At 51.4% G+C, this 24,391-nt stretch overlaps 1 long non-coding RNA gene across 1 annotated transcript; it reads left to right on the plus strand.

Annotated features, from left to right (window-relative positions):
• Positions 1–4,724: 4,724 nt before the first annotated feature.
• Positions 4,725–23,085, plus strand: LOC135971752 (uncharacterized). The gene is made up of 2 exons (XR_012414713.1): positions 4,725–4,866; positions 22,674–23,085. It is a non-coding gene; the product is annotated as an uncharacterized lncRNA (long non-coding RNA).
• Positions 23,086–24,391: the final 1,306 nt, after the last annotated feature.

The raw sequence follows: 24,391 nt of genomic DNA on the forward strand, positions 1-24,391 counted from the left end.
AGAACGAGCCTGGGCCCAAAAGTCTTTTGGCCAAGAACATGCTCCCGAACCATCACTGTGTTTGAGCCGCAGTAGACATTGGGGTCCACCTGTTACTGGGACTTAGCCTACCGGAATCAATGTGGAAACTGGGGTGGAAGAAAAACGACAGGTACCAGGTAGAATGGGGCTGGACATTTTTCTGGAGTGTTGCTCTCTAGGCTTCCTGGTGACAGCCAGGCTGTGAGATGCCCACTCTGGGCACTGTCCTCCTTCTTCCCAGGGCAGCCATTGCCTGCAAGCCCTGCTTCTGCTCACAGAGTCCAGCCTGGAGCTGAGGGTGGTTTGGTTTATCCAGGATGTCTCAATGTCAGCGCTCAGTGCCCCCCAACTCAGAGGGCAGGCAATGTCCTCCTCAGCCCAGGAGTCATGTGTAAGCGCTCAACCCCCCACCCGCATCCCACACTCTCCTATCTGCTTTTGACCTGTGTCCTGACGTACTTATAATGTCACCAAGGAAGCCTTCCATCCAAGGAGGGCTTAGACCCCAAAGTTTTTACAGCCCTCAAGCCTGACCATGTCAGAATGGGGTTGTTGGATGAAGAACTTCTGATCAAAAACCTCATCTCAGTCACTGACGGTTTGGCGTTTTACAAAGAATAAGCCATTTTCTGTTGTATGACATGGGGTTGGAGTAGAAAACTCTTTTTATGCCCTGTCTCCCAGTAGTCCAGAGTGCGAAATAATTGATCAAGTTCTAAAGGACAAAAGCCAACTTCGCATCTGGTGCACATTTACACGGGGAAAGATTAAAACCAGCAATGCTTCTGAATCTGAGCCATCGAAACACCCGAGAGGTATTTACAGCATCTGCAACAAATGTACGAGGGAAGCAAGTTAAAATGACGGACGATCCCTTCTAGGCTTGCCAGAGCAGATGGCTCCCGCTCCTAAACATGACAACTGACACGGGATCCCTGCCCTCCCTCATGATCTGGGAACATCTCCAGGCTTGATGACAATTGTCCATTCTACATGACCCCTCCCACTCTCATTCCTTGGTTGTCTGCCATTCATAACTGGTGATCCCCTCCCCGCTTGGGTCTCAGGGTCAAATGCTGCATTTTATCCCATTGACTCTGAGATTCCTGCCAAGCTTCTGGTCAATAGCAATAAGCCCCCACCCATCAGTGCTCACCAGACACACTGACACACACAGGAACTCTACACAGAAGGTGCCATTCATTCCCATTTCCAGGTGAGAAAACTGAGCCTCAGTCAGGCCAAGAGACTTCTAGAGCCACATGAAGCAAGATGCAGAGCCCAGGCTCTCGGCCTAGAATCCTTTCACCTCACAATGGTGCCCCCGCTGCCAGCCTACAGGAAGCTGGCCAATTAGCGCAGGGACTTACCAGATCGATTCAGGGAGAGCCAGGCTGGTTCATTCTGGGCTGTCACGGGAATCCTGTCTAATGAGTGTTCTCATTAATGGGATTGGGAGGATTTATCATGAACAATGTAGGCTATGACTGCCTTGAATTCTGGGCTGTTTGCATCTAGAGCTGAAAGATGGCAAGGGTTAGCCGTTCTGATACACGTGAAGTGGTTTTTCTTTTTGTTACTGCTAAAGTGAGTACCAGTCGGTAGCATCTAGGCACCATCAAATCACAGGAAGTGAAGCTGGAAATGAACTGCTAGGCCACTCATGGTCAGGTGGAGCTCAGCAATGAGCACACATGGTCTGTTGTTAACCTGGGGCGGCAGGCAGTGAATCCTCAATCTATCATGTTCTTCATGTATTCAGTTAGTTTTATGGGCTCTGGGCTTTCTTTGTAGGACAGTGTATTGAAGAGTCAGGAGCTCTTAGACCTGATTTTATAGTTCGACAAATTGATTTAAAATATTTTCGGGATACAGGTCTGAGGAGTTCTTTCTGTCTGAGCCTCTTTGAACTGGAGCTGTCTGATTTGGTATGAGGTGTGAACTTGTTTCCTATGTAGAGCAGAGAACTGTACAAAGAGGGATGTTAATATTCCAGGAATAAAAGAATGTTTTCCCCTCAATGAAAGAGAAAGGAGAAGAAGTTAAAAATCAGATTTAATCATATTACAGGAAACTTGAGAGCAGCCACAAGGCTGCCATTTCCAACCTGAAGTCACTTCCGAAAAGTCCAGAAGTCATTCCCACTGGAAGCTACTGACTGGGACCGTTTGAGGGGTCTGCATTGGGTCTGGTGGGTGAATACAAGGTAGATCCTTAAACAGCTCCTCTGCAGTGGAGTAAGAATGCCCACGGCTCTCAGCCAGCTCTGGGATCAGTCACCAGCCATCTCCCCTCGGTGTCCAGTGCCTTGGGTGAGCAGCCACTCAGGAAATAGGTGCTCAGACAATGGGGGAGCTCTCCAGCCACATCTGTGGTCTCCTTGAAGTCTCTCCTCAAAGACCTTTATCTGCCCAGGTGTCGTTATGAAGCAGTAATCCTGGACTGAGACAGCTCAGCTCAGGGACTGCAGCCTGGATTCCTGGGCCCGCTGACAGACATCCAGGGGAACTGCCCATGAATGTAACCACCCCAGCGGTGTGCACACACCTCTACCTACAGCAGCTCCACCACATGCCCACAACACAGAGAGGACCAGCTGGTGTGGGGGCTGCCCCTGCTCTCAGGGAGACCTTCAGTGCAAGCAAGGAGGGACCAGGGATCCCCTGAGCCTCGGCTCAGTTCACAGCCGTGCTGAGCTGAAGGAACCCCCTGCTTCAAGGTAGAGATTGTTCATACAGTGTTGTTGCAGTGTCTTAAAAAATAGCCAGGCCGGGCACGGTGCCTCACACCTGTAATCCCAGCACTTTAGGAGGCTGAGGCAGGCAAATCATTTGAGGTCAGGAGTTCAAGACCAGCCTGGCCAAAATGGTAAAACCCCATGTCTACTAAAAGTACAAAAAAAAAAAAAAAAAAAAAAATTAACTGAGCATAGTGGTGCACGCCTGTAATCCCAGCTACTCAGGAGGCTGAGGCAGGAGAATTGCTTGAACCTGGGAGACGGAGGTGTTTCTAGGCCCTCTTCCTTCATCATGTCCTTCTGCAAATGACCTAGTTTTCTTGATATCTATAAATTAAGCTGCTGAAGGAAACTGACCCATATAATCATCATAATCCATTTTGGCATAACCTCTTGTGCCAGACTAAGTCACAGGCCACGTAAAGATGGGCCAACTTTGAGGTCTGGGGCCCACCCCAGTCCAATCAGCTGTGGCCATTGGGTATAGAGAACTTACATATACTCTAAGATCATTGATATCTGCCTGGAGACAGGGCTGGGTGAGGCAGGGAGGGGCTCTGCTCTAGGATGTGAGAGAGGGAATGGATAGAACAGCTCTTAGCCCAGTCCTGACTCCAAGTTTGCCATTTTGGAAGAAGTCCAGGCCTGCCCTGGAGGACCCTCAGGTAATTAGCAGATCAGAACACCTTCATTGGCATACAGCCCCCTCTGATCTCTGAGGGCTCATCTCCAGAAGAGTTAGGTGGTCTTTGGTCCTCTCCACCAGCAGCCAGAATACATATTTCTCTCCTGCCTGGCCATCCTGGAGCACCAGAACTGCAGTCCAGGGTCCTGGAGCCATGTCTCTGCCACCACCCCTCTGTGGAAATGCATGCACATCACCTCTGCTTTCTACAGCTCAGTTTCCTCATTTGAAATGGCTTACGATTGCTGTGTAAAATCCACCACACACCTAGTGGCTTGAAACAACAACTGCCATTTATTTATTTTTTTTTATTTTTTTTTTTAAACTAGAGATGGGGTCACACTATTTTGCCCAGGCTGGTCTCAAGCTCCTGGACTCAAGCGATCCACCCACCTCAACTTCCCAAAGTACTGGGATAACACGCATGAGCCACCATGCCTGGCCTACTTTTATTTTTACTTTTTTGAGATGAGGTCTTGTTCTGTTGCCCAGGCTGGAGTGCACAGTCACAGCTCACTGGAGCCTCAACCTCCCAGACTCCAATGATCCTCCTGCCTTGGCCTCTCAAAGTACTGAGATTATTTGCATGAGCCACTGTGCCCAGCTATGACTGCCATTTATTTTGCTCACAGCTCTGCTATTTGGACAAGGCTTGGAGAGGATGGCTCATCTTGGTTCCATGCAGAGTCAGCTGGGGTGGCTCAGCTGGGACAGGAAGACTCTCTTCCATGATGGTGGGTTCACACTGGTCCTAGTTGTTTAACGGGAGCTCAGCCACAGCTGTGAAATTGGGCATTTTGTCCTTAACCTCTAGAATGGCTGCTTGCACTTCCTCACAGTATGGTGGGCTGTGTTCTAAGAGCGGGCGTCTCAAGAGATCAAGGTGGAAGTGCATGACATTTTTACAACCTGATATTCAGAAGTCACGTGGGTTAGGCAGATATAGTGACCCACCTAAGTTCAAGGGAATGGGGATGTAGATTCCACCTCTTGGTAGAAGAACTACAAGGGACTAGAGGAGCCTGTGGAACTGGAGACAGCGGTGTGGCATTCTTTAGGAAGCACAGCCTGCCACAGAGAGCTGACAGGGCTGAGCCCTCTCCATGCTGACGTTTGATGGTATCTGATTCATAAGGACTTTGGGGAAACCCAAGACACCACAACCCAGTCTCCCGACCTCCTTCCAGGAAACCAAATTTCTTTATGAGAATAGAGATTTTTTCTTTTAAAAAATAAGCTATAATTTCACAAGTGCCAAGCTGAGATGTATCTTTTCTTTAGAACCCTGCATGCTGTGGAATTTGTCCTGGCAGAGGAGGAATTTCTGTGATTCAGGAGTCAGCTCCAGAGATTGCAACCAAAGGCCACTTCCCAGAGGGACACATCGAGGATGACCGCTCATGAGAGCATTGCTTCACTGCAGGTATATCTTCCCAAGGGCCTCTTAGCGGAGACAAGGGGGAAACAAATAAAAATCCCTGACTTGCCAACCTCCCTGGCAGCTGGGTGTGCCACGAGACCACATTTGGGTCTGTAGGATCTAAGGACCCAGCACGATATCTGTCATTTCCAAGACACCTCTGAACTGGGAGGTCTTGCTGCCTTCTGTTCTCCCTCCACCCACTGCGCGGGACCCAGAACCTTGCTGGCAGTCCAGGAGCCCCCCACAGGCAGAGGAGCTGCTGCACCCACCCTGCTGCATCCTCCAGCTGCATTATGAGAGAGAATAAAGAGGTCCTGTTTTCCTGCAGCAGGGCTGCCCCTCGCACATACAGCCCTCTCCAGTGCCACGTCTGGACCCAGCGCAGCTCCTTGCAAGTATGCAGTGAGCAGAGCATACTTGGAAGTTCTGCTGGAGGGACCTGCAGGAACAAGGCCTGGGAAAGGACAACTGGATGCTCGGACAGGAGGACCACCTGGCAGTGACTGCCACGGGCAGCTCCCTTTCCTGGCTCCCATCCTTTCTCCTCCAGATGCTGTGGCTGCCTCTCTCTGCTGGCTTTGCCCCTTTGGCTCTTAGCACCCCAGGGCTTCCTCTCCCAGCAGTCTCCTGGCTCAGCTTCAGCACCCTCTGCCGACTCTCTGAGTCTTCAGGGACAGACCCCTTGGGGGGAGATCTGGTGGGCAGCTGGCAGCCCGCCATTGGTTCTCGCAGCAGGCCACCTTGCAGCCCTGGTCAACAGAGTGGGCTGCCCCGGGGAAGATCTCAGGTCCCGTCTGTCAGGGGAACATGGTGAGAAGCATGCAGCTGCAGTCAAGGAGCTTCTGTGGCCCCCAAGGGCTGCCCAAGGTGCGCCGTGCCGGGGGAGAGGCTGGGCTGGAGTCCTGGCTGGACTGCCCCAAATGCCTGGCGCCCTCATCCTAAAGTGGGGAGCATCCTCCTGCCTCTCATGGGGCTGCCACATAAACACCTCCTGAGCGCTGAAGAGGGCTCTGCAAGGCACTTGATCCACAGGAGACGCCCACCCGGGACTGGAGCAGGGTGGGAGGGCAGTGCCCAGAACGCCAGGACTGTCCAGGACATATGCCTTCAAAGTCAGGGGCTGCAGCAGAGGGCCTAGCAGCTCCTGCTTTTCTCCTCAACATTCTGTTTCAAAACTTTTCAGCTGGGCGCAGTGGCTCACACCTGTAATCCCAGCACTTTGGGAGGCCAAGGCAGGTGGATCATGAGGCCAGGAGTTCAAAACCAGCCTGACCAACATGGTGAAACCCTATCTCTACTAAAAATACAAAAATTTGCCAGGCCTGGTGGTGCGCACCTGTAATCCCAGCTACTTAGGTGGCTGACGCAGGAGAATCTCTTGAACCCAGGAGGCGGGGGTTGCAGTGAGCCGAGATCGCGCCACTGCACTCCAACCTGGGCAACAGAAGGAGAGATTTTGTCTCAAAAATAATAGTAATAGTAATAATAATAATAATTCAACCAGAAGCCAAAACAGTAGTGCAATAAACACACTTTACTCTGATTCACCAACTCTTCAGTGATTGCCACGCTCATTTTATTTCTCTTTCCATCTGTCTGTCTATATCTCTATATTTTTTTGAAATGATTTGAAAGCAAGCTGCTGACCTCACAACACTTTGCCCTACATATTTGCAAAAAGGAGGACTTGCTCTTGGATAGCCACAGAGCCTGTATTGGACTGAATAACTTTATTGTTCATCTATGAATATTGTATAATATGCAGACCATATTTACATTTTTGCAGTGGACTCCTAATCTCTTTTCTAGCCAAATATCTCTCCTTTTTTATGAGATAGAGTCTCACTCTGTCACCCAGGCTGGAGTGGAGTGGCACGATCTTGGCTCACTGCAACCTCCGCCTCCTGGGTTCAAGCAATTCTCCCACCTCAGCCTTCTGAGAAGCTAGGATTACTGGCACCTGCCACCACGCCTGGCTAATTTTTGTATTTTTAGTAGAGACGGGGTTTCACCATGTTGGCCAGGCTGGTCTCGAACTCCTGATTTCCGGTGATCTGCCTGCATTGGCCTCCCAGACTGTTGGGATTACAGACACGAGCCACTGCACCCGGCTTAAATATCTCTTTTTTATCAACCAAACTGAGATCTCTGTCTTCAGAATGCTGCACTCTCACCCTGGTCGTAATCCATGTTAAGGCTTTTCTGGAGCCTGCCCACCTCTGCAGGGGGTGTTGGGAGTGCCAGTGAGGGTGGAGCAGGGAGCTGCAGGGACAGGAACATTTCATCCCCTCACTGCCATCGTTGTCTGTAAAGATACAGCTAAGCTCTGACAAAGGCACCATTGGTTTTCCTTCCTTTAAGAAGTTTGCTTCCAGACTCTACAAGCCAGAAGAGAGTGGGGGCCAATATTCAACATTCTTAAAGAAAAGAATTTTCAACCCAGAATTTCATATCTAGCCAAACTAAGCTTCATAAGTGAAGGAGAAATAAAATCCTTTACAGATAAGCAAATGCTGAGAGATTTTGTCACCACCAGGCCTGCCCTACAAGAGCGCCTGAAGGAAGCACTAAACATGGAAAGGAACAACTGGCACCAGTCACTGCAAAAACATGCCAAATTGTAAAGACCATCGATGCTAGGAAGAAACTGCATCAACAAACAGGCAAAATAACCAGCTAACATCATAATGACAGGATCAAATTCACACATAACAGTATCAACCTTAAATGTAAATGGGCTAAATGCTCCAATTAAAAGACACAGACTGGCAAATTGGATAAAGAGTCAAGACCTATCAGTATGCTGTATTCAGGAGACCCATCTCACGTGCAGAGACACACATAGGCAAAAAACAAAGGGATGGAGGAAGATCTACCAAGCAAATGGAAAACAAAAAAGGCAGGGGTTCCAATCCTAGTCTCTGATAAAACAGACTTTAAACCAACAAAGATCAAAAGAGACAAAGAAGGCCATTACATAATGGTAAAGGGATCAATTCAACAAGAAGAGCTAACTGTCCCAAATATATATGCACCCAATACAGGAGCACCCAGATTTATAAAGCAAGTCCTCAGAGACCTACAAAGAGACTTAGACTCCCACACAATAATAATGGGAGACTTCAACACTCCACTGTCAACATTAGACAGATCAATGAGACAGAAAGGTAACAAGGATATCCAGGAATTTAACTCAGCTGTGCACCAAGTGGACCGAATAGACATCTACAGAACTCTCCACCCCAAAGCAACAGAATATACATTCTTCTCAGCACCACATCACACTTATTCCAAAATTGACCACATAGTTGGAAGTAAAGCACTCCTCAGCAAATGTAAAAGAACAGAAATTATAACAAACTGTCTCTCAGACCACAGTGCAATCAAACTAGAACTCAGGATTAAGAAACTCACTCAAAACTGCTCAACTACATGGAAACTGAACAACCTGCTCCTGAATGACTACTGGGTACATAACGAAAGGAAGGTAGAAATAAAGATGTTCTTTGTAAACAATGAGAACAAAGATACAACATAGCAGAATCTCTGGGACACATTTAAAGCAGCGTGTAGAGGGAAATTTATAATCCTAAATGCCCACAAGAGACAGCAGGAAAGATCTAAAACTGACACCCTAACATCACAACTAAAAGAACTAGAGAAGCAAGAGCAAACACATTCAAAAGCTATCTGAAGGAAGAAATAACTAAGATCAGAGCAGAACTGAAGGAGATAGAGACACAAAAAACCCTTCAAAAAATCAATGAATCTTGGAGCTGGTTTTTTGAAAAGATCAACAAAATTGATAGACTGCTAGCAAGACTAATAAAGAAGAAAAGAGAGAAAAATCAAATAGACGTGATAAAAAATGATAAAGGGGATATCACCACTGATCCCACAGAAATACAAACTACCATCAGAGAATAATATCAACACCTCTACGCAAATAAACTAGAAAATCTAGAAGAAATGGATAAATTCCTGGACACATACACCCTCCCAAGACTAAACCAGGAAGAAGTTGAATCTCTGAATAGACCAATACCAGGCTCTGAAATTGAGGCAATAATTAATAGCCTACCAACGAAAAAAAGTCCAGGACCAGACAGATTCACAGCCGAATTCTACCAGAGGTACAAAGAGGAGCTGGTACCATTCCTTCTAAAACTATTCCAATCAATAGAAAAAGAGGGAATCCTCCCTAACCATTTTATGAGGCCAACATCATCCTGATACTAAAGCCTGGCAGAGACACAACAAAAAAGAGAATTTTAGACCAATATCCCTGATGAACATTGATGCAAAAATCCTCAATAAAACACTGGCAAACTGAATCCAGCAGCACATCAAAAAGCTTATCCACCATGATCAAGTGGGCTTCATCCCTGGGATACAAGGCTGGTTCAACATACGCAAATCAATAAATGTAATCTAGCATATAAACAGAACCAAAGACAAAAACCACATGATTATCTCAATAGATGCAGAAAAGGCCTTTGACAAAATTCAACAGCCCTTCACGCTAAAAACTCTCAATAAATTAGGTATTGATGGGATGTATCTCAAAATAATAAGAGCTATTTATGACAAACCCACAGCCAATATCATACTGAATGGGCAAAAACTGGAAGAATTCCCTTTGAAAACTGGCATAAGACAGGGATGCCCTCTCTCACCACTCCTATTCAACATAGTGTTGGAAGTTCTGGCTAGGGCAATCAGGCAGGAGAAAGAAATAAAGGGTATTCAATTGGGAAAAGAGGAAGTCAAATTGTCCCTGTTTGCAGATGACATGATTGTATATTTAGAAAACCCCATTGTCTCAGCAAAGTCTCAGGACACAAAATTAGTGTGCAAAAATCAGAAGCATTCTTATACAACAATAACAGAGGCCGGGCGCGGTGGCTCAAGCCTGTAATCCCAGCACTTTGGGAGGCCGAGACGAGCGGATCACGAGGTCAGGAGATCGAGACCATCCTGGCTAACACAGTGAAACCCCGTCTCTACTAAAAATACAAAAACTTAGCCGGGTGAGGTGGCAGGCGCCTGTAGTCCCAGCTACTCGGGAGGCTGAGGCAGGAGAATGGCGTGAACCCGGGAGGCGGAGCTTGCAGTGAGCTGAGATCCGGCCACTGCACTCCAGCCTGGGTGACAGAGCGAGACTCCGTCTCAAAAAAAAAAAAAAAAAAAAAAACAATAACAGAGAGCCAAATCATGAGTGAAATCCCATTCACAATTGCTTCAAAGAGAATAAAATACCTAGGAATCCAACTTACAAGGGAAGTGAAGGACCTCTTCAAGGAGAACTACAAACCACTGCTCAACGAAATAAAAGAGGACACAACCAAATGGAAGAACATTCCATGCTCATGGATAGGAAGAATCAATATCATGAAAATGGCCGTACTGCCCAAGGTAATTTATAGATTCAATGCCATCCCCATCAAGTTACCAATGACTTTCTTCACATAATTGAAAAAACTACTTTAAAGTTCATGTGGAACCAAAAAAGAGCCCACATTGCCAAGTCAATCCTAAGCAAAAAGAACAAAGCTGGAGGCATCACACTACCTGACTTCTAACTATACTACAAGGCTACAGTAACCAAAACAGCATGGTACTGATACCAAAACAGAGATGTATACCAATGGAACAGAACAGAGCCCTCAGAAATAATACCACACATCTACAAACACCTGATTTTTGACAAACTTGACAAAAACAAGAAATAGGGAAAGGATTCCCTATTTAATAAATGGTGCTAGGAAAACTGGCTAGCCATATGTAGAAAGCTGAAACTGGATCCCTTCCTTACACCTTATACAAAAATTAATTCAAGATGGATTAAAGACTTAAATGTTAGACCTAAAACCATAAAAACCCTAGAAGAAAACCTAGGCAATACCATTCATGACATAGGCACGAGCAAGGACTTCGTGTCTAAAACACCAAAAGCAATGGCAACAAAAGCCAAAATTGACAAATGGGATCTAACTAAACTAAATAACTTCTGCACAGCAAAAGAAACTATGATCAGAGTGAACAGGCAACCTACAGAATGGGAGAAAATTTTTGCAATCTACTCATCTGACAAAGGGCTAATATTCAGAATCTACGAAGAACTCAAACAAATTTACAAGAAAAAACAACCCCATCAAAAAGTGGATGAAAGATATGAACAGACACTTCTGAAAAGAAGACATTTATGCAGCCAACAGACACATGAAAAAATGCTCATCATCACTGGCCATCAGAGAAATGCAAATCAAAACCACAATGAGATACCGTCTCACACCAGTTAGAATGGCGATCATTAAAAAGTCAGGAAACAACAGGTGCTGTAGAGGATGTGGAGAAATACAAACACTTTTACACTGTTGGTGGGACTGTAAACTAGTTCAACCATTGTGGAAGAAAGTGTGGTGATTCCTCAAGGATCTAGAACTAGAAATACCATTTGACCCAGCCATCCCATTACTGGGTATATGCCCAAAGGATTATAAATCATGCTGCTATAAAGACACATGCACACATATGTTTATTGCAGCACTATTCACGATAGCAAAGACTTGGAACCAACCCGAATGTCCATCAATGATAGACTGGATTAAGAAAATGTGGCACATATACACCATGGAATACTATTCAGCCATAAAAAAAGATGAGTTCATGCCCTTTGTAGGGACATGGATGAAGCTGGAAACCATCATTCTCAGCAAACTATCACAAGGACAAAAAAACCAAACACCGCATGTTCTCGCTCATAGGTGGGAATTGAACAATGAGAACACTTGGACACAGGAAGGGGAACATCACACACCGGGGCCTGTCGTGGGTGGGGGCAGGGGGGAGGGATAGCATTAGGAGATATACCTAATGTAAATGACAAGTTAATGGGTGCAGCACACCAACATGGCACATGTATACATATATAACAAACCTGCACGTTGTGCACATGTACCTAGAATTTAAAGTATAATAATAAAAAAAAAAAGAAAAGAAGTTTGCTTCTGAGACCACAGACCTCCAGTCCTACTCTCAGTGACCCTAGGCCATGCGGCTGTTCTCAGGCCCACAGCCATCTGTAGCCCTGCCCCCACCTGGTCACCTTCCCTTCCCTTCCCTTCTCTTCCCTTCCCTTCCCTTCCCTTCCCTTCCCTTCCCTCCTCTCCCCTCCCCTCCCCTTCCCTTCCCTTCTTCCCTCCTCTTCTTCCCTCCCCTTCTTCCCTCCCCTTCTTCCCTCCCCTTCCCTCCCCTTCCCTCCCCTTCCCTTCCCTTTCCTTCCTTCCTTCCTTCTTTCTTTCTTTCCTTTTTTTTTTGGAGTCTTGCTCTGTCACCCAGGCTGGAGCGCAGTGGCACAATCTCGGCTCACTGCAAGCTCCACCTCCCGGGTTCACACCATTGTTCTGCCTCAGCCTCCTGAGTAACTGGGACTACAGGCACCTGCCACCACGCCCGGCTAATTTTTTGTATTTTTAGTAGACATGGAGTTTCACTGTGTTAGCCAGGATGATCTTGATCTCCTGACCTCGTGATCCACCTGCCTCAGCCTCAGTCAGTGCTGGGATTACAGGTGTGAGCCACTGCGCCCAGCCCATCCCATCCTTTCTTAGAGATAAGACAAAAAAAAAAAAGAGTACTCCTCGTCTTCCCCCAGTGTACTATCCAGAAGGCAGGGGGTTATCTCTGAAAGAAATTGGTGATTACTAGGAAATCATCTACATTTGTCCACCCATCATGACACCAAGCACTCAGGCTTCTCGGTCTCCTGTCTGATCCCCACAGACTGAATTTCGTCCCCACATCCCCAAATTTATATGTTGAGGCCCAACCCCCAGTACGATGGTAGGAAGAAGTGTGGTCTTTGGGAGGCGATTAGGTCATAAGTGGGGAGCCTCCATGATAGGATTAGTGACCTTTTTTTTTTGAGATGGAGTCTTGCTCTGTCACCCAGGCTGGAGTGCAGTGGCACAATCATAGCTCAATGAAACCTCTACCTCCTGGGTTCAAGTGATTCTCCTGCCTCAGCCTCCCAAGTAGCTGGGACTGCAGGTGCTCACCACCATGCCTGGCTAATTTTTGTGATTTTAGTAGAGTTGAGGTTTCACCATGTTGGCCAGGCTGGTCTCGAACTCCTGACCTCTGATGATCCATCCGCCTCAGTGTCCCAAAGTGCTGGTGTTACAGGCCTGAGTCACGGCGCCCAGCTGGATTTGTGACTTTTTAAGAAGAGAAGGAGGAGAGAGGAGAGAGAAGAGAGAGAGAGAACATCTCCACCACGTGCAGAAACAGAAGGAAGACAGCCATCTCCACGCCAGGGAGAAAGCCCGCTACTGGTACCCGGATCTTGGACTTCCCAGCCTCCAGAACTATGAGAAATAAGCCACCCAGTCTGTGCTATTTTGTGATAGCCTCCTGAGCTGATAAGACACTCCGTGATGCAGGAATCAGGCCCACTGCACAGGAGGGAAACCTGCTGTGAGAGACACAGTGGGCCACACAAAGCCACACAAAGCCACGCCTGGGGCCTACGTTGGAGTCTGTTGATCTGTTAGATCAGTCAACAGCCAGTTAAAAAAACAGGAGTCTCCCATCATAAGAGGTTGGCAGGTGGGCACTTCCCAGGAAGTGGCTCAAGGGTGCCCACAGGGACCCGGCTCCTCTACCATCCTTAAAGTGTTGGCTTTCTGCTCTAGAGACATCTGCCACTGCTCCAGGTCTGCAACTGGAGTCAGAAGCCCGGGGAGGCTGGTAGAAGCCAGCGACCTGTGCCCTCCTTAAGAAGAAGATGCTTTTCCACAAGACTTCTGTTTCACTGTACTGGCCACAGGGTGCTTGGCCCGCCAGCACTGAGGGAGATGGGGGAAGCAAGTTTGTGACCTCGCAGCTCTTGTAGGGGAGGCAGCAAGAGAGAGGGGCTGGGCACAGCCATTGGATCAGCCCATCCGGTGTGGGCCACCCCCGGGGTCTTACTACAGACCCTGAATTCTGATTCAGTTGGATAACTTGGGACAATTTGGGGAACTCATTCAAATTCCAAGTGCCCTTTGAGGTTTAATTGGGTGCCCAGCAAATGCCCGTGCCCTGAGGAGTGGGCTTTTGCTTTTCCAGTAGATGGGGAGCAGGGGATGAAATTTTCTAATTCCACATCTCCCTTCTGCCTCTCTGAGATCTCCCAGGGTTTCCTGGTGAGGATGGTTAGCCTGTGTGTCTGAGGGTTTTCAAGCTCACCGTAAGCTTGATCAAGGCGGCTCTGACCCCCAGGAACTTCCTCGCAGGTGCGATGGGGGAGTCCCTGGGACCTAAAAGGAGGGCAAGCACAGGTCCTTTTCCCCCGCAGCCTGCAGCTGGCTCTGTCTTCCCCCACAGGCTGAATAGTTGTGCAGTAGGGGTGCAGGCCGGGGAGGGTGGGGCCCAGGCAAGGGCTCAGTTCCTCCTGGGCTGTGACACTGAGGTCCCGCCCATAGCTCTCCTGCTGGCCAAGCCCACCTGCAGCCTGTCCTTGGGGTCTTCCCCACACCTCCCTTTCTTGTCTAGGCTGCGGGGTCTTTCTCCTCCTGAGCTCTGGTTTCTGCACCTGCTGCATGTTGATCCTTCCCACGGCCCTGTCTTCCAGTCATGGTGTCACCTCCAGCTGGGCCAAGCTTTACCCCGGGGGCTGTGCTCCTGGCTCCTCAGAGGACACACCTCTACCCCAGTCCACTGGGTGCATCATGGACTCCTCTGACCTCCCTCTGGTTGGTTTTGGACTTCGGGGAGTCCCAGCAGGAGATCCCCAGGAGAAAGAAGGAGGGAGCCTTCCCTGGAGTCAGGGGGCTGTGAGCAGGCGGTGGCTTTGAGGGCCCCTCTCCTCACGCTGTTTCCAAGTTTGCAGCACAGCCTTCCCCCTCCAGGGTGACTCAGTGGTGATGGCCCCCGTCCCTGCTCTGATATCTGGAGGGGATGGCCCTCACCACAGCTTTTCCTACACAGTTCCCGTCTCCGTCAAGGCCTGAGGAAGGGCCGCTGCCTGCGGGTGTGCGGAGGCCTTTGCACCTGCGGCTGGCACCGCCCCAGCCCCTTCAGGTGAGCCAGAGGCAAGCACTAGTTAAGCCTTTCTCCTGTGAGTCACAGTAGCGACAGCGTTTGCATTTGGAATACAGTTGTGAAGTCAATTTAGTTCCATGAGTGCTGGCTTATTGCAGGCGCTAAGGTAGAGCTTCTGGGCTAGGTACCAGGTGCCAAAATGCAGGTTCTCACAGCCGGGACACAGGACCATACATGGAGAGAAGGCAGCCGGGCTCAGGAGGGGCTTCTGGGGAAGAGGAGGAGTGCACGGGGGCTCGGCAGGCTAACAGGAGCTTGTGGATCCATAAAGGACACAAGGGAGTGGTGTGTCATGGACACACCCCCGGGACCAGCGAGGAAGAGGGCAGTGCTCCACAAGGAAGGGGATGCCGCTGACGGCAGGCACCCCAGGGGCGTGGCGAGGGCAGAGGGCCCTGTGCTTGCTGCCGAGGCAGCTGGATGCTGTGGCGAGGCCATTGAGGAGACAGAGAAAGTACTGAGAAGCTCAGAAGGGAAAGGGGAAAGGGCCAGGGGAAACTCTGGGGCCACTGTGAGGAGCATGCCCCGAGGGGCTGGGCCCTTCAAACCTGGGCTCTGCTGTGTGATGCTGGGCTGGCTAGTGAACCTCTCTGAGCCTGTTTCCCCATTTGAAGAGTAAGAAAAACACCTGTTGTGAGCGAAGCATCAAATAATGCAATGCTGCAGCGTGGGCGCCACACACTTGGGGTTTATGGTTTTCTCCTCTCTTCCAGCTTACACTGGTGACCTTGGAGTCCTCACCTTGCCACTGGCCAGCCCCGGGCCATCTCCCCAGGCCCTTTGGGAACCAGGCAAGGTTCCGCCACCACCCACCCCACCCCTCACAATGTGTTCTGGATGATGCCCAGGGCCTCCGCGTCTGCCCCTGGCTGTGTCCCTAGCAAAGGCATCAGGTGCTGTGCAGAGCCTTGAGGCAGCGGCGGTGCAGGGAGCAGGTGCTGGCAGCTGCCGTCAGCCCCACAATGTGGCTTTTGTCGGCCGGGGTAGCTGTGGAGCCCAGGAACTACCCCTGTCGGGGAACAATTCCCAAGGCTCAGCCTGAGCGAGGCTGCAGCTCTCAACAAAGCCGCCGAGAGCCGTTGGGCAGGCCCTTTTGTCATGCAAATACAGGCAGGGACCGGCACGCTCCCCTGCATGCTAACCGCTTTCAGAGGAAGCCAGGGCCCTCCCGGGAAAGGCGGCGGCTCCTCGCTTCCCTGGGCCTGCCCTGCCTCTCCCATTGTCCTCTTCTGCACCCGGCTTGGTGAGCATCACGCTGGGCCCAGGACGCAGGCCCTGATTCTCAGAACTCACAGTCTGACCAGGAGTTGACCAGACCCGAGGAAAGATGCAGAGGCCAGAGGACATCATCCCAAAGTGTCCAGCTGGCCTGGAAGAAGGAGACCGGGGAGCTGGGAGAGGGCTGGGTGGGGAGACCCCTCCGAGCAAGCCAAGCTCCCAAGTTCGGGCCAGCCAGCCCGGCTGAGGACAGCGTCTCATGGGGGAGAGCCTCGGGGGCAGAAGGTCTGTGCATCCTAAGGCCCCAGTGGCGTGGCTGGTGACTGGTTCCAGGAGAGCCTGGCTGGTGTGAGAAGGGCCCGTCCGTGGGCTCCTGGCACACAAGGCTTGCATGCTTGAATGGGCTTGGAGAACAGGTCAAGGGTCCAGGCCCCCTGGGCGGGGCAGGTGCCCCAGGGCTGGGCCTGCATGCCCTTAGGAAAGGGCCTGACAAGGGCCTGAAGACTCAGGGTCCATCCCGACCCCACCCCACCAGCCCAGATGGCGATTTGGCATGCTGCTGAGTTTTTCTGAGCATCTGTGTGCTTATCTGTAAAACCAGCATCGGAATAACCTCCATTTTAAGGCCATGGTGAGATGAAATAAAATAATCCAGATAAAATGTTGAGTTCAGTTTTCAGCATGTACTAGGATCACAATGGATGATATCAACGGACAGCAATTTGCAAAAATTTCCAATCTTAGAAATGCATATACTAATTTCCCGTTAACGCTACTTCTAGGAGTTTATTCTACACGTATTCTCACGTGTGCAAAATGACATATGTTCAAGGTTATTTTTCACAGATTTGTTTGTGACAACCAGAGATTGGAAACAGCCCAACTGTCCATCTAGAGAGCCTGGCTAAATAGATCATGGTCTGTCCATCCATGTCACAGAGTAGTCTGCAGACGAGACAAGAACGGGGTGCCCTTTGTGCACCGACACAGGCATCTGACCTCACAAGGAGACACGAGGGAAGGCCCCCTACACAGCCAGTGCCTGTGGCCCAGAGTTGGTGTCCCATGAAAGGAATGGGGCCAGTATCTTGGGGACCCAGGCAGCCTCCTGGGCAGGGACAGAAGGTCCACTGGGCCCAGGGAAAAGGTGGGGGTGGCAGGAAGGGCAGTGTGCAGGGTCCATTTCTCTCCCTCTTTCTTTTCTCTCTCTCTGTCTTTCTTCTCTCTCTCTTTCTTCTCTCTCTCTGTCTTTCAAACACACACACACACACACACACACACGGACTTGGAGATAGAGACTTTCTCCTGCAAAAACAGACCGTGTTGGGCAAGGTGGGGCACACAGCTCTGTAGGATAGAATAACACAACCAGTCACCATAGCAACAACAGGGAGTTGTAATTTTCAGACTGTGAGCTGCGCCAGAGCCCAGGGAGAGGATGCAGGCCACCAGCAGGGCTCCCTCCAGGCAGGTGCCTCTGTAACTTGAGGAATGGAGGCCTCAGCCACTTCACCTGTAAAAGTAGGATCTGATCTGCACACCGTTGCATTGTGATGCCTTGGAGGAGAAATTGAGAAAGGCTGGGAGGAGCTTTTAAGCAGGCAGAGGGCTCTGCAAAGCGTGAAGGCTGTCAGCCTCCCCCAGCACGCCCAGGGGAGATGCCTGGTCCCCTTCTCTGCTCCCAAATGCCCTCATTAGAGACGACTACGTGCAGCCCTGAATTTCTATCATAAAAGCATCTTTCAGATAAATAAATAATGACTAGAGAAAAGGAAGAAAGCAGATTGCATTTCACCGGGCAGGAAAGCTGCTTGGCCTCTCGGGGTAATTTGGCCAAGCTGCCCACAGGTGCCCTCTGCGTGAACACAGGTGTGAGTCCCCACCAGGTGCTGTTCATTGCTTTCTAAGCACCCTCGCCCCCACCTCCACCCCAACCCCACCCCAGCCCTTCCAGCTTGCAAACTGTTTGCAAAGTCATTCTATCATGGCTGTCTCTCCAACAGAGAGCAGTTTCCCAGGAAGGCACTACCCTGACCACTGGCCTTGTCCCGTGGCATGAAGCCAGCCTCACTCTGGACATTGCTAGCTGAGCTGGTTGGACTATGACCGTGGTGGCCAGCACCTCCCAGGACTGACCCTGCAGAGAAGGGCCACAGATGAACTCTGACCCTTGGGTGCAGCCACCCCAGCCAGCCCAGCCAGGCCCAGCCGGCAGCCCTCCTCTGTCCCCATGGGCCTGGGATGCAGCATCCCATTTTCCCTGGTGAGACTGACCTTGTAGGCTATACAGGGGGAAGGAACTAGCAAGGCTATTCAGGGCCTCACCAAGGGGAAGGGTCGCTGTCTGTGTGTCTGCCAGTTTCTGGAGACATCCCCGATGGTCTTCCTCCTGCAGGTTCTCAGGCAGTGCCCTCCCACTCCAGGCTGTGCGTGGCTAGGGGGTGGTGTGCAAGCCAGGCTGGCCCCAGGCTACCACTCACACTAGTGCTATGGGGCTATGGTCGCATCCCTCAGCCGGGCTAGAAATGGAGACGGGCTAGGCTTGGGGTGGGGAAGGGTCCATCTTCAATAGCTTAGTTCTCAAACTGTGTTCTGGGGTGGGCAGGGAGGGTGAGCCACGCTCCATAGGCAATGGTGAGTGCTTGAAAACGCCTTTTTAAAACCAGGGAAAGCAAACGCAGGAGTATGCTGAATACCACACATCATCCCCATGACATTTTAAGGCAGAGCAACATCTCATACAGGCAGCTCTGCAGGGAGCCCTCTTGGGCCTTATCACTCTCAGGTGGCGGTGGACAAAAGTCTGAGACCCCCATCGCGTGAATTTGTGTTCCTGTCACTTTTCACATGCATGATCTCTGGTGCATGACCTTTAATCTTTCTAGGAGTCATTTTATCTCTTTTGGAGGGATTTGGGAGTGAGGAGTTGAGAGGCAAGGCTTTAAAGGAGCCTGAGGTCACCTCCCCTCACCCACTCCCAAGTGGAATCAGTCCCTGAAGCCCCTCTTCCAGCCAGGCAGGCTTGGGTGCGGCTCGGGGCTCTGGGACCAGAAGGCCTGTGGGCAGGGTGGCTGTGTGGGCGGGGTGATTCCTCTTGGCTTGGCTCAGGGGCCCAGTGCTGTCCCAATCTTGTTCAGGGTGTGGTCTCTTTTATGCTGTATAATGACTCAAAAAAAAAAAAAAAAAAAAAAAGACTTTGTTTTTGAACAAACCAAGAATATCTGTCCCAGCATAATGACAGAAATATTGTGAGAAATTAAGCATCTGTCATTGAGCTATCAGGCTCTATTTTAGGTTACACCTGCTTAGAGATTACGCTCCTTTCAGCTCAGCGCTGCCTCTCACAGCGCCCTGTAGGCACTCTGAGGTTCTGGGGACAATTGTGGGGCCTCACCAGGCCCCAGTGGCCCCGTCTGAGGTTCAAGAGGGTGGGCTCAGCCCCTGCTCAGACACTCACGGCTCGGCACGTCCAGCCAGCTTAGTCCCCTTTCATCCATTTCTCCATAGTCCCCTTCCCCTCCTTGGCACCCCCATCTCCCACCTAGGTCCTAATGGCATGTGGCACTCAGTGAGCTCCAACTCTCGCTAGACTGTGGGAGTTGTAAAGGGAACAAGGTGCCCTCTTGCCTGTCCCTGGCAGAGAGAGCCCAGGGACCCCCACAAGGGGTCTAGAGGTCTAGAAACAGGCATGCACCATCTCCTTTTTGGGCCAGGGCCAGAGGGACACACACGGCAGCTGAGGGGGCTGAGGTCACCTTCAGGCCTCCTGGGATGGTCCCTCAGCCCCCTCCATGCCTGGAACTGCCCCCCAGAAGCCCCCCATTCCTAGAGGAGCTTCCAGTCACTCGATTTCCCCAGGGATCTCTGCATCTGCAGTGCCTGGCATTTATCTCCCCCACCGGTCTCAACTCCACAGAAGAGACAACTGCCTCAGAGAGGCGACCTGCGCGTGTTTCCCCAGCCACTTCTAACCTGCCGACCTCATGCCCTCTTCCCTAGCCTGCAGGTCCTCTGCCAGCCACACCTGGGGCCATGACGTCCCATCTCAGGGAAGAGCCAGAAGCTCATCCCTGGGTGACTTGGACTCAGAGCTGGGCCAGGGAGCGCGGAGTGGCCCTCCAGCCAGACGCTGCATTTTGCAGAATGCGCCGTTCCGCACGGCCCCCGCACACGCTGCTCCCTGGCCTGGAATACATCCCTGAGCATCCTTTTTCTGCTCTGGGAGCCTTCTCTGCCCACACACTCTCCTGGCAGCCTGGGCACTGTGCAGTTATTTAGGGCTGTTCCTGTTCGTTTGCCTCCTCGGCTTCCTACCAGACTGTGAGCTTCTTGGGGCGCTGGTCTGGACTCAGGGGACCCAGATGGGCTTCATGGAGTCCAGGGAGGGCGTGCAGACCACCCTCTGTCCCGCAGTTCCCACTGTCCCCTCTATGCATACAGAAAGGCCCAGATGGCGGGGAATGTTCCAAGCCCAGAAGCATGAATTCACTGATCCCTCCCTGAGTAGGGGTGTCCATAAGGTGCTGTCCCCTAAGTTCCCAGAGCCCCTCAGGGCCGGGGCCTTTCTCCACTGGTCTGGGAAAGTCAGTCTCAGCAACCAATGGCACCTAATTATTTACAGGACTGAAATGGGTTAGAAATCTTGCAAGATTCAGGCCCAGTAGAAAGGCCCTTTTGCATTTTTTGAAAACCTCAATGCAAATTCAATGCAAAAAGGAAATAAAAATATCTGAGGGTGTTTCTTAAATTAAGTTCGACACATTACTGTGTCATTCAAAAAACAGGCCTTCCCTGGATTTGTTTCTTAAACATTTCTGTGAAAGAGAAGCAATTTCCCTGCCACCGCCCCACTCCAGATGGCCCAACCCCTGGGGACCTGCTTCAGGCCCGATAACATCTCCTGGTGGGCTGGTCACAGTAAGGCCCTGCACTCACTTGGCGGCAGGGTCCCCAAGGGACCTCGCCACTGGGCAGCCGTGGCAGATGGGCTGTCCCCGCCTGCCCACACACAGCAGCCATCCCCACAAGGCAGGGGATGGTCCCTGCTGGCTGAAGGACGGCTGTTTTTCTCAGATCCAGGCCAAGTGACTCGGGCAAAAGGTCTGTTCCTTCCTACAGAATGCTCTGTTTGTAGCAATGCTAGGGCAACCCAAAGAGGACAGACTCTGTAGGGAGCCCATTGACACCACCCTCATCTGCCAAGGGAAGAGCTGAGGAGGAGCTTCTTGCCCAGCATCGCCAAGGGTGTTCCTGAGAGCTGGGCTGGACACCAGGGACCGGCCCTTGTCCCACACGGGCTGGAGGGGAGCCATGCAGGGTTGCACAGGTGTGGGTTCTTAAAGTGGACAAAGGCAGTGGGGTGGGGAAGGGCAGGGAAGGGAGGGTCAACGCCATCCCTGGTCCAGAGGGGAGAAGGTCCCAGCTCAGGAGAGCCCCCACCCCCACCCAGCTCTGGGAAACTCTGGGGCACCCACACAGAGCCCTCCAGACGTGCCTTCCCGGCTGCCGCACACCAACTGTTCCCCACAGCTGCCCAGCTGCGCCTGCGCGAGGCGCCCAGCCAGCCTGGCCAGCACCGAGGGGTCAATGTTTGGGGGCCTCAGGAGCCACATTTTTATAAAGGCTAAAAATAGCGTTGGTGACTTTTAGTTTTGCTGATTAAGGAGGTTGTCATAAAAACAATCTCTATGCACTATAATAATTTCATTTAAAAAGAATTTTTTAACATTTCAAAAAACTCATATTAAAAATAATAGAAACATTCAGCATTACAGACATGGGCAAAGCTGTCCTCTTTTTTCTCATTTCACCCGGGACCAGGGAGCTCTGTTGGGAATCCCAAGGCAGGCTGAGTTGGTCCAACCGGTGGCCTGGTGGTCCCAGGGTACCCCACAGGCCCTGCTAGTTGGGGACTAACAGCCAAGCCTCTGTTGAAAGTTTCCTGTTCCCCAGACACAGCCTCCAGGGGTCCTGGGTGTCCCCTGAAGAAGCCTGGCCAGCCCAGGTGTTTCCTGGAGAGCGCCTGGCCCCAGGCCCTGGAGGGGTTGGGCAGGGTGGATCCTCCCTCCCCAGCCTGGCATCTCTGGCTTCCAGGGCTGGCACTGCTGGCCAGGACTGCCCCAGACACTCCGCGTGTGCTCAGAGCCAGCTGCCACACAAAGCCGCATTGTGGACCTCCTCCTGGCAGGCAGACATGTGACAGCAGAGGGTGGGTGGTGGGCTGGGCGGGTGTGCCCCACCGCCTTCCTCCTGGTCAGGGCTCAGCATCCTCACATCTGACCCCACATAGCAGGAGCCAGGCCAGGCAGGCTCTGGGGCCTGGCAGAGGCACGAACAAACGCCGAGTTGTAGTCATAGTGCCCTGGAGGAGGGCTATCATCCAGGGGCCCCCAACTGCACTCCTTCCAGGGGCGGCCAGCACCCAGGCCACAACTTTACCCAGACCTTGGTCCTTCTGTCTCTGCTCCAGCCCAGCGCCCCCACACTCTCCCTTTCTCTTGCAGGTGATGGATGGACGGCTCTGACTTACAGCCTCAGCCTGGGCCAACTCGGCTGCAAGGAGAAAAGGGAGCCCCTGAACTCAGGGCCTCCAGCCACCCGGAGGTCTGTCTCCAGGAGCACAGCTTTCACGCAAACAAAAATTGCAAGACTGCTCTGCCCATGCCACCCATGCCTTCCTGTAAGACCCCGTCCTGCTCAGGGCTCCCACAAACAAGGATACGAATCAACAAGAAACACCCCAAATGGAGAAGAGACAGCCCTCCATTTGGAGCCTACCCTTGGGTTCCTCTCCTTTCCAAACCTCCCAACAGCACGGCCTGCACCCTGGGGTAAAAAGGATGTCCGGGTGTGATGGGGCACCATCTACACTGTGGAATATTATGCCATTAAAAAAATACCAAGACTCCACACAAACATGAAAAGAATGCGTGCCCAGCCATTTCCCTGGCAGGCCCCATGTTGGTGAAGGGGGTACCATGCTCCTCCTGGCCCAGGCCAGGTGCTGCGGTATCCCTCTAGAGTCCTCCCTCTCCTGCTTCCCTGCATTCCCCTGTCACCCCCTGTACAGAGGCCAGTGCCACCTTCAGAGCCGCTATTCCGGGCCCTCCTCTGGTGGTGCCCTCCCCACAGGTGAAGAGCCTGTGGGCCCAGGAGATCTGCCCACCCAGACCTGTGCCCCTGCTAGACCATGCAGCTGGCCCTGGGGCCTAGCATTCCCCCCAGACTCCTCCACCTGGGCCTCGTGGGCCTCCCCGCATCTCTTCCTGATAGGGGTGCACAGCTGTGGGCCTTGCGCCACAAGGGACAGCTGTTTCCAGTGATAATCCCCATATGGGCTGGGCTGGGCTGGGCTGGCGGGGCTGTGGGACGGGCAAGGAGTGGGAGTCGAGGGGAACAGGGGGGGCCTTGGCCACATTTCTGTGCAGAATGGATTCCAGGATCCTACACTTGAGCCTGGCCTTCCAGTCATTGTGAAGACTTAGCTGTCAAGGTAAATGGATAGAAGGTATCCCATCAGCAGTGCCTTAGCTGAACCCATCACTTTCCTACATTAGGACATTGTGATTTTGTGCTATCATGAAGAATATGCATTTGGCCTTTTGTAGTCTCCCCACCCTCTTTCCTGGCACACAGCTTCGAAAACTCTTGAATCTCCAAAGCCATAAGTGTCTGTGTGTGCTCATGAGAGCAACTGGTGGCTGGGGGCTCCTGGGTAGATTCAGGAATGGGTTGGTTGCCAGGAGAACCAACCAGTAATTGGAGGGTTGGGATTTCAGCTCCACTACCCCACTACAGAGAGGGGAGAAGAGCTGAAAGTCAAGTTGATCTCCAAAGGCCAATGATGTAATCAATCAGTCTTTGTAATGGAGCCTCCATAAAAACCCGAAATGACAGGTTGGGAGAACCCCGCGCTGAACGCACAGAGGGGCTGGGAGGGCGGCACCCAGAGAGGCCTGGAAGCCCCGACCCCTTTCCACGTTGCCTGCCTGCGCATCTCTTCCATCTGGCTGTGTATCTGTATCTTTTATAAGATCCTTTAAAATAAACCGCTAAACATAAGTAAAGGGTTTCCCTAAGTTCTGTGAGCCATTCTAGTAAATGATTGAACCCAGGGAGGGAGTCGTGGGAACCCCTGATTTACAGCTTCTTTGTCAGAAGCACAGGTGACAACCTGGACCTGCAGTCAGCATGTGACAGGGCAGGGCAGCTCTGTGGACTG

The sequence above is a fragment of the Macaca fascicularis genome, chromosome 7 (assembly GCF_037993035.2).
Source record: "Macaca fascicularis isolate 582-1 chromosome 7, T2T-MFA8v1.1".
NCBI lineage: Eukaryota > Metazoa > Chordata > Mammalia > Primates > Cercopithecidae > Macaca > Macaca fascicularis.